Here is a 10,860-nt window from a genome sequence, read left to right on the forward strand (position 1 = left end):
CCCCGCGCCAGCCCGGGCCCCTCCCGCGGCACCCCGGAGGAGGGCGGGCCCAGGCGCCTCCCGGAGCGCGGCCCTCGCCCCGCGCCCCCGCCCGCCACCGCCGCGCGGCCCAGCCGGCGCACCCGAGCCTCACTCCCCGCGAGGGCCGCGCGGAGGGGCGCGCAGGAGGAGGAGGAGCCGAGGACCGCGGAGGGGAGGAGGGGAGTAGGGGAGCCACGCTGGGAAGCCGAGGGTTCCTCGCGCAAGTGCCCGCAGCGCCCGGAAGCGTCCAAAGGCCCAGATGCTGGGAGATGTGGAGGCCTCTCGGGGAACCAGGACCACTTCCACGATGACGCAATAGTCATGCCAAATTATACATGTATATTTCACCTCCACCCGGCAGGCCAGAGCCATCCTATCGGCCTCTAAGTGCACAACGGAACTAGAAATCAAGGAAGAGAGACCAAAAGGGTAAAAAAAAAAAAAAAAAAAAAAAAATTAAGGCGCGTGGGGTGGTGGGGGTCCTTGAGCTGGAAAGCAGAGACCCTGGCTTATTGCGTGGTTCCCCCCCCACCACCACCACCACCATCCCCCCCCCCCCCACGCCTTCCGTAGCACGAGCTTGAATCATTTACTATGAAACCGGTGACTAAGGGAGATACAGCGTGTTGAACCACTGAAGCACGCCCCCCCACACACACCAGCCAGAAAAGGGATACCCCGTCGGCTCTGGACCTGGCAAATGTACCTGGGCTCCCCCTGGAGGCCACATTCTCCGAGGTCCCCTTTCGGTCCCCAGTGTCCCTCAGGTATTCCGTTGTAATCCCGGAGAACTGATACACCCTAGTGCTCTGAAACTTGGCCTGTGCTCGAGGCGGCAACCCCTGCCCCTCTGCCTGGCGACGCTTGAACACATCCGTCTGGCCAGGTCCCCATTCACTGGCCAAGAGTGTAGCATTGAACATGGGGCACTGGGGCGGGGGTGCACTCCACGCTGACACCACACCCCACCCCTTAACTTGCTGACTAGGGATAATCGCTTCCTTTCATCGATTCACAGCGTTAGAAAAATGCAGCGTTGAGAGGCAGCGCGGAGGTCAACTGGACCATCATCCTTAGTTTGCAGGGAAGAAAACTGAGACCTAGAAAGATGAAGCAGTTGTTCCAAAGGCTGCTCCCAGTACTCAAGGACTTGGAGCACACTTGGGGAGATTCTCACTGTTGTATTCCCATTCCTCACTTTTCAGGAGGCCTGAACTCTCAAACTCCGAATCTGATTTCCACTCTCCCAGGAAGGCTATGGAAATAACGGAAAGTTCCTTGCAGATTCTCACTGAGCCTCTCCCCAGGCCCCACCCTTTGGCCCTGTGTGTCTGCGAGTAGGAATGCGCATTGCTAGCTACTTTCGATGCAATGAACCTGGAAGATATTTTGTATGGACTGAATAACAGGTTGAGGAAGGCAGAACAGTGCCTTCAGGTTAGTTCCTGGTTCAAAACCGGCCTCTGCCACTTGCTGTTAGAGGTAAAGAGAGCAGGGCCTGCCCTGTTCTTCGCTTGCAGGACCATTTGTTCAGGCAGCTTTTGCAGGGACTCGTATTCCGAAAGGAGGGTCTATCCAGGAGCTTGAGAAGGAGAGCACTCAGCCACGAGAGGTGAGTTTGGTCCCAGCTCTGACCCTGGTTAGCAGTGTTACCTTGAGCATGTCACTTCCTTTCTCTGGGCCTCCATTTTCTCATCTATAAATGTGAACTAAGAGTAGGAGAAGCTCTGGGAATGTCATAGCACTCCAAGTGGGGAACTGATGTCCGATGAATCATGCAGTGGTGACTTCATTGGTGACAGTGACCTCATTCTTTTGGCCCACAGAGATGCCGAAACTGACTGCCAGGAATACTTAGAGCTCTGGGGCTGATCCCACTTGGTGTGTATGTGGGATGGGGAGGGGGGCTATCCAGCATGCCCCCCTGTCAGCCCATGAATGCCTTAGCTGGAAGCACCAATCAGACCTCAACAGAAACCTCATTTTCCCATGAGCAAAGAAGATAATGTCCAAGTGGTTAAAAAAAAAAAAAAAAAAAAAAAAGAGGTTAAAGAAAAAGCTCTCAAATTTCAGGGATTGGAGACAGAAAGCACTTTGTTTCTGAATGTCCCATAGGCTGTCTGCTTGCTTCTCTCCTTTTATTTGTGCAAATGTTGAAACAGACAGGTCTGTGTGAGAACAGCGAAATTTCTTTTTTTCTTTTTTTTCCTCTTTTTTTTTTTTTTTTTTTTTTTGGAGACAAGGTCTCGCTCTGTCGCTCAGGCTGGAGTCTGGAGTGCAAAGGCTTGATCTTGGCTCACTGCAACCTCTGCCTCCCTGGTTCAAGTGATTCTCCAGCCTCAGCCTCCAAGTAACTGGGATTACAGGCATGTGCCACCATGCTCGGCTAATTTTTGTATTTTTTTGTAGAGGGGGGTTTCGCCATGTTGCCCAGGCTAGTCTCGAACTCCTGAGCTCAAGGTGATCCGCCTGCCTCAGCCTCCCAAAGTTCTGGGCTTACAGGTCACTGCACCTGGCTGAGAACAGTGAAATTCCTAATTAGCCTTCTCTTATTCTTTTTCCTCTACTCCCTCCTTCCTCCCCTACTTAATTCATTCCATATTTCAATTAACAAGCATTTATTGAGGTCTGTTAGATGCCAGATTTTATTCCTGGGCAGGGGACAAAGAGCTGGAAAGCCACAGTCACTTCTAGCTAAAGCATTCAAGGAACTTATTAGCAAACAGGCAAGCACTCTATATAGTGTGAGCAATGCTGTGCTAGAGAATAGAGAATAGGCTTCTGGAGGTGCAGAGGAGGCAGTTAGTACATAGCTCCGGGTGTGCTGAGCAAGGATTTGCAGAAGTGATGTCATTGACCTGGGGCTTAAAAGTCTAATAGGAGTGAGGTAAGAATGCCTGGGAAAGGCCAAGAGCCCTGCATCAAAGCAAGAAGGAACAGTACACAACTTTCTGGGAATGGTGAGGCATGTAAGATGGACAGAGTGCATGATTAGTGGTGCTGGGGAATTGGTTTGTATTTAATTGGGAACCATATAATGCAGGCAGTCCATGATCTTCTGAAAGACATATAAAGAAGAATGCAGGGTCTGGCATAGGCTGGGCAGTCTCCACTGTCCAAAGGCCAAAGGCCAGGACCAACGGGGCCACTGAGGAAGAAATATGGTCCACACGCTTACTACAAAGGCATGGCCCCAGCTCAAAGCTGTGTTCATTGCAAGAAGGGCACTTTTTTCTTGTCATAGATATGACTTCTGTTTGTCAAACCCTGTGCCCATAGGAGTGTATCCACTCAGAGGGGAACCTTGGTCTATGTAGCAAAAGATGAAGGCACTGTCTAGGCAAGCAGTGGTTCTGGGAGCAAGGATGTAATGAAGGGAATAAACACAAATTTCTAGAGCATCTGCTGTATACTTTATCCACTTATGGTCCCAGGTATTTGGTGCTCATTGATATAGGACATCTTATTTCATCTCCCAAACAACCTTGTAAACTTTGTAGAGAGTATCTATTGGTTTTTGTCTATCCAGAACAGCACCATTTGCTTCTGCTAAATGTTTTTATAATGGAATCTCTGTAATCATGTGGTTTAAATGGAAGCTGCCATCTTCTTATACATCCTGACCCTGGTACCTGTTGAGCCCTAGGTGGACACCTGATTCAAGATGGGACAATTAGAAATTAGAACTGTTTCCTGAATTGTTTTTTTTTTTTTTTTTTTTGAGACAGAGTCTCACTCTGTCTCCCAGGCTGGAATGCAGCGATGCTGTCTTGGCTTACTGTAGCATCAACCTTCCAGGTTCAAGCAGTCCTCTCACCTCAGCCACCCAAGAAGCTGGGATTATAGGCATGAGCCACCAAGCCTTGCTTAAGAATTTTGAATTTGGGATTCACAGCAGGAGTTTCTCCTCTTTTGCTAACTGAACTGGGCAATGTGAGGCTGGAAGCTGTAGGCCGTTCATGTTTCAGCCATTCACAAAGTAGCCAATACAAGGAAATGTAGCTAAAGTGCAGAGAGAAGCAAAGATAGAGAGAGAACACCACCACCACTACCACCACCACCACCACCACCACTACTCCCCCATCAAAAAGGGCAGAGAGGAAACAGGCCATGTGTGAGTGACTGATTTGCATTATCCCCGAGATCCTGTTGCACAACTGTTCTCCAGTTGGTCAGTTGAGTTAATAAATCTTCCCCTTTTTTTTACCCAGTGAGCAGGGGTTAGTTTTCTGTAACTGGTAACCAAAGGAATCCTATTACAATATTATAACTATAGTTCAGATAGATGATGAGATTAAGAAGCTTGCCCCAAATCACACAGCTGGTAAGTGGCAGAGCTAGGTTTCAAAATCATCTGTCTTCAGAGCTCATGCATTTGCCATATTTCGTATTGACAAGGTATCAAACGTTTTTGAGTAAAAATATGACAAGCTTAGACCTGTCATTTGAGAAGGTCACTCTGGGACTCATAGAAAATGGATTTGGAAAGGATAAGGGTGAAGGTAGAAAGAGCCAGGAGGAGACAGATCACAACAGCCTGACCCAAGCATGGGAGTAAACATGAAGAAGAAGCAGTGGGTTTCCGGGAGATTCGGAGGATAGAATCACAGGGCTTGTTAGCAGTGTGGGGATGACAGAGGAGGCGAGAGAGAACAAGGTTTTTACGATAACTCTGAGGCATTTACATTATGATTTCATCTACTTTCTTCTTTTTTTTTTTTTCTTTTTAATGTCCTCTGTTGTTATCTTCCCACTTCTTCTTTGGACTTCTTCCTTGTTTTTTAAGCCTTTCCATCTCCAATTGTTTCCTAACCACGCAACTGACTGTCTAAATCAAGCTGAGATTAGAACTCTAGAGGACAGTATGTTCTAAAACACATTCATTTGCATCATTTTGTGTGTTCCCTCATGTCTGCTTAGGAAATGGAAAAATGGACTCCAAGGGATCATTTGGTGTTGTGGCTAGGATGCTTTAGGTTGCAAGTCATAGAAAATTCAACTCGAACCAGCTTCAGCAATGAGGGAAGTATATAGACTTCTGTAATGGAAAAATCCATAAGTAGTCCAAGCTTCAGGAATGAATTGATAAGAACTCTCTCTCTCTCTCTCTTTTTTTTTTTTTTTCCTGCACATCTCTCAGTTTTTCTTCTTCTCTTTGGGTCAACTTTCTACTTAGCATACCTTCTTTCCTGGAAGCAAAATGGTTGCACCAAGTCCAGGCATCACCATCCATATACCATGTTTCCCAGAAGGAAAGAGAGCTTCTCTTGACCCACTCGTTAAACAAAGTCTTAGACTTCTTCTGATTAGCTCAACTTAGTTCATCCCTGAACCAATCATGGTGCGTAGTAAACTGTCAGGTGACTGTTGCCTTAGGCCTGGGCTACTGTCCATCCCTAAAACCATCACTGTGGCATGGAGTTGGGACTATCCTAATTGGGCCTATCAGCCCTGCCCCTACAGGGGCTGGGGTTTCACACCTACCCAGGTTCTATGGTTTCTGCACAGTGGGTGACAAGTTTGGGGAAATGCATGCTGAGAAGGCAACCAGCAATATACATCTACATTGTTGCTTAAGGGTCAAAGTTCCTAGGCCTTCCCCTGGCTACCCTGGAAAAAAAGAATTTTAGGAGAGGCCAGGCACGGTGGCTTATACCTGTAATCTCAGCACTTTGGGAGGCTGAGGTGGGAGGATCAGTTGAGGTCAGGAGTTTAAGACCAGCCTGGCCAACATGGTGAAACCCCATCTCCACTAAAAATAGAAACATTAGCCAGGTGTGGTGGCGGGCGCCTGTAATCCCAGCTACTCAGGAGGCTTGAAATGGGAGACAGAAGTTGCAATGGGCTGAGATGGTGCCACTGCACGCCAGCCTGGGAGCCAGAGCAAGACTCTGTCTCAAAAAAAAAAAAAGAAGTTTAGGAGAGAGGCAAATGTTAAGAGGAGAGGAAGGTGAGAAGGCTCCAAATCAAATCTGTGATTTGTTCCAAATTTCAGGTGGATTGTCAATACAGGAGTCCATACTGACTTTGAATCCCTAATTTTGGCCTGTATTCTTCTTCCTCTCTGAACCATCTTCTTGGAAGTCACTGGTAAGGAGATAAAATGATGGTCATTCTTTAACACTTCTTCCCACCACAATGCCCAGAATTCTCACAATGCAGCCTCTTCACTCCCCAGGGTGCCTATTGGCCTTCCCTACAGCATCCTGCCACATGCCCTACCTATCCCTATCCCTATTTTTCTCCCTGCCACTAAAACCTCCCATTGGCACCCTCTTCTCTTAGTGCTCCAGTGTATGTACACTGCACAATATTCTGAGCTAAGGTATTAATGACTTAAACACCACAGCAATTTCTTAAAGGTAACTGGTTCCTAATGATCAGGCTGATAAATAAACCCAGTAGGATTGGTTTGCCTGGTTTTCATTCCCAGTTAGAATGTACATAGATCTCTTTTTCTAGTTCATTACATACCAGAAACTCAGAAGTATGGCCCAGCCTCTGAGAACTTCGGCTCAAGCACTGTTAATGTTTTGCCATTTTCATGTCTAACTGTTTTCTGCCAAAACCTAAGTTCAGGAGATTAGTCATTATTACTGATGGTATCATCACCCATTGCCGAACTATAGCAAAGGACATTTCCTTACAAGTTGCTGGTATGGAATACTCATAAGATTCAGGAGTGGTCTCCTCTCATAGGCTCCAAAGGAGGCTAGATCACAGATCCCTCCTCCAAAAATGAAATTAATTATTTTATTTTGTGTTTCAGCATCGAGAGTGCCAGAAAAACATCCCAAGACCCACACAGGGTTGTGCCTCATAGTGGATGTTTTGGCCACTGGACATCAGAACCACATTTTGAGTTTGAAGAATATTCTACATGGTGAGCCTTGGTGGGAAGAAAAGAATATCCCTTCCTTATAGAAGCTGAAATTACAGACTCTTGCTTTCCTTGTCAGACTTAAAAGCTAGTGTAGCTAGAGTTAAATACAGGGCACATTGTCTCTGGAGACTGCAGCTTTAGTGGTGGGTACACAATTCAGTTCCTGACCCAGGAAGTGGCACATTAGGGCAGGCAGTGAGGTTGGTTGTGGTATAATTGAGTTCCTGGTTCAGAAGTGACAACTGTACACATAGGATGTCTAGGGTTTGGTGAAAGCAATGGTATTGAAAGTGGTTTTCTCATCAAATTAGTTCCTGAGTCATGTGTTGGACACTGTTTCTATCTTGAGCAGCTTCTCTAGCCTTTCTACAATCCTGTGACCTGCCTGTGATCCTTTTAAGATTTCTTTTCTGTTTCATCGGCCACAAACAGCTTCTGTTGCTTGCAACCCAGGCTCCTGAGAAGGGACTGGAGAAGCAGATCACTTTATTGATGTGCTTCAGGTAGAGAGAGTAGAGATTTCCACCTCCACCATACCCAAATAGCTGGTACTAGACGTACCTTTCTAATGTGAGCAACTTTAAAATTGAACAGAATATATGAAACCTCTCTTTTCAAACATTGAACAGCATGTAGCACAGGACTGTGATTCCTGAAAGTAGCGAACAAATGGGGCAAACCCTACTATCACTCTAACTTTCTGCTGAAAATGCTCTCTGGATTGTAGCACAATGAGGGGGAACCCAAGCAGAGCATAGTGGTCTTGCCGAGTTGAGGAGATAGTTGAGCAGACTTTTCAAGGCAGAGTATCAGAGAGGAGAGAATATAACAGCAAAAAAGTCTCCTGGGATTCGTTTGAATCTGTTGCTGAATACTAAGCTGCACATGCATAAGGTGAAACTTCACAGTGCTAGGCAAAGAACTACCACGGAGCTGTGAGCTGATTGGTTCCCAGGGCTCACTGGGCAGTGTTTGAGTTTCAACTCACCAATGTGAAGAAACCTTGCTGACTGTCCAGGGAATTCAATAGAAATCCTGAAAGGGTAAGGCATTAGTAGAAGGGCTAACTAAGCCGAAAAGTAGAGGTAACTCTAGACTTCCTCCAATAAGGTTTAGAAAGCAGCCTCAAAAAGAGGAAGTTCATCATACCATAACTGCCAGCCAAAACAAATTTTACCATTTTTAAAGCCACAACAAAATACAGACATTTAACAACATTGAATTCAGAATGTTAAAAATACTAGATATGCAAATAAGTAGGGAAATAGAACCCCAAATCAGGAGAAAAATCATGTAATAGAAACAAACCCCAAAATGACAGAGATAATAACGTTAGCAGACAAGGACTTAAAAAATTAAATTAAACACAACGATTTAAAGGAAAACATGAACATAGTGAAGAAAAACCTGGAAGATATAGAAAATAACCAAATGGAACTTGTGGAGCTAAAAAATACAACACCTGTAATGAATAATTCAGTGGCTGAGCTTAACAGTAGATTAGACATTGTGGAATGAAGTATCTGTGACACTGAAGACATAGCAGTAGAAACTATCCAAACTAAAGCAGAGAACAAGGAAACCAAAGAAACATGGAAACACAGAGCCTCAATCACCTTAAGATGATATTAAATGATTTAATGTACACACATAACTGGAGTCCTCGAAAGAGATTAAGGGTGGTGATTTGAAGACATAAGGCCAAAAAGTCCCAAATTTAATGAAAACTATAAACATATAGATCCAAGAAGCTCAACAAATCCGAAGTAGGATAAGAACAAAGCAAACCATATCAAGCGAGGCACTTCGTAATTAAATCACTGAAGACCAGTAATAAGTAGGAAAAAATTAACAGCAGAGAGAAAAAAAGACACATTTTATACAGGGAACAAAGACAGATGTAATTGCAGACTTCTCTTCAGAAATAATGCAAACTAGAACTTAATGAAATCGCATCTTTAAAGTGATAAAAGAAAAAGAAAGCACTGTCAATCTAGAATTCTATATCCACCAGAAATATTCTTTAAAATTGAAGGTAAGATACATGTTTGTCAGACAATAAAAGGCTTGAAGGTTTTTTTTAAACCAGAGGATCTTCAATACAAGAAATACGAAATAAAGTTCCTGAGGCAGAAAGAACATGGTACCAGATGAAACCACTGGCCTACACAAAGAAATGAAGAGCACAAGAAATGGTAAATATATGGGTAAATATGAGACATTTCTTTCTCTGTTAAAAAATTCCTTTAAAACATAATTGATCTTGGCCGGGTATGATGGCTCACACCTGTAATCCCAGCACTTCCGGAGGCTGAGGCAGGTATATTGCTTGAGCCCGAGAGTTTAAGACCAACCTAGGCAACATGGCAAAACCCTATCTCTACAAAAAATACAAAAATATAGCTGAGTGTGGTAGCACACTCCTATAGTCCCAGCTACTCAGGTGGCTGAGGTGTAATGATCACTTGAGCCCAGGAGGTCAAGGCTGCATGAGCTGAGATCATGCCACTACACTCCAGTCGGGGTGATAGACCCAGACCATTTCTCAAAAAAAAAACCAAAACCCAAACTATTTTTTATATATATATATGCATATACATACACACACACTATATATATGATATAACATCATATATAATGTTAGATATATAACATTAGAGATATATATATATAATTAAAAATAAAAAACACAATTGACCATCTAAAGCAAAACTAATAGCCGTATATTACATGGTTTATAACATGTAGAAATAAAACCTATAAAAATAATAACAAAAGGGATAGAAAAACAGAAATAGAACTATATTCTTATAAAATTCTTACATTGCACATTAAGTGGTATAGTATTATCTGAAGGTTGTCTTAGTCTCTTCCTGCTGTCATAGCAATCTACCATAGACTGGGTCATTCATAAATAGTAAAAATTCATTTCTCATCGTTCTAGAGGCTGGGAAGCCTAAGATCAAGGAATCAGCAGATTTGGCATCTGGTGAGGGCTCACTCTCTGCTTCCAAGATGGCATTTTGTTGCCGCATGCTCCAGAGGGAAAGGAACAAACACTATGACCTCACGTGGTAGAAGGGAAAAGGGCGTTAAAACAAACAACAAAAAACTCTCTTAAGCCCTTTTATAAGGGCACTAATCCCATCCATGAGGGCTCTCCACTTCCAAATTACCTCCCAAAGTTCCCACCTCTTAATACCATCACCTTGGGGTTTAAGTTCCAACATAAATTTTGGAAGGATACATACATTCAAACTATAACAAAGGTAGACTAAGAAAAATTAAAGATGCATGTCGTAAAACCTAGAGCAATCCCTGTAAATAAATAAATAAATAAATAAATAAATAAATAAATAAAACAAAGAGGTATTTCTAATAAGCCAACAGTAAAGACAAAGTGGAATACCCAAAAAGAAAAAAAAATCAAAAAGAAAGTCAGGAGGATGCCAAGATCATTCAATGGTCTTAGGAAAAGAGTAGTCTCTTTAATAAATGGTGATTAGACAAACTAGATATCCACATGCAAAAGAATGAATCTGGATCCTTCCCTCTCAACATATACAAACATTTACTCAAAATGAATTGACAACCAAAAGATATGAGCTAAGACCATAAACTTTTAGGAGAAAACCTAGGGATAGATCAACAGTTTCTTATATATGATGTCAAAAGCATAACAACAAAAGCAAAACCAAAACTGGACTTCATAAAAATTAACAAAACTTTTCTGCATCAAAGGACAGTATCAAGAAAGTGAAAAGACAACATACATAATGAGAGAAAATACTTAAAAATCAAATACCTCATAAGACTCTAGCATCCAGAATGTATAAAGTTATCTTATCATTCAACAATAAAATGACAAATAATTTATTTTTTAAAGGGGCAAAAGACTTGAACAGACATTTCTCCAAACAAGATATAAATCACCAACAAGCACATGAAAAGGTATG

The 10,860-nt window shown here is 43.4% G+C and overlaps 1 long non-coding RNA gene across 1 annotated transcript; it reads left to right on the forward strand.

Moving 5' to 3' along the window:
• Positions 1-89: 89 nt before the first annotated feature.
• LOC106992933 (uncharacterized) lies at positions 90-8,470 on the forward strand. The gene is made up of 3 exons (XR_001439071.3): positions 90-1,633; positions 6,017-6,111; positions 6,791-8,470. It is a non-coding gene; the product is annotated as an uncharacterized LOC106992933 (long non-coding RNA).
• The last annotated feature ends 2,390 nt before the right edge of the window (positions 8,471-10,860 follow it).

The sequence above is a fragment of the Macaca mulatta genome, chromosome 13 (genome assembly GCF_049350105.2).
Source record: "Macaca mulatta isolate MMU2019108-1 chromosome 13, T2T-MMU8v2.0, whole genome shotgun sequence".
NCBI classification, from domain to species: domain Eukaryota; kingdom Metazoa; phylum Chordata; class Mammalia; order Primates; family Cercopithecidae; genus Macaca; species Macaca mulatta.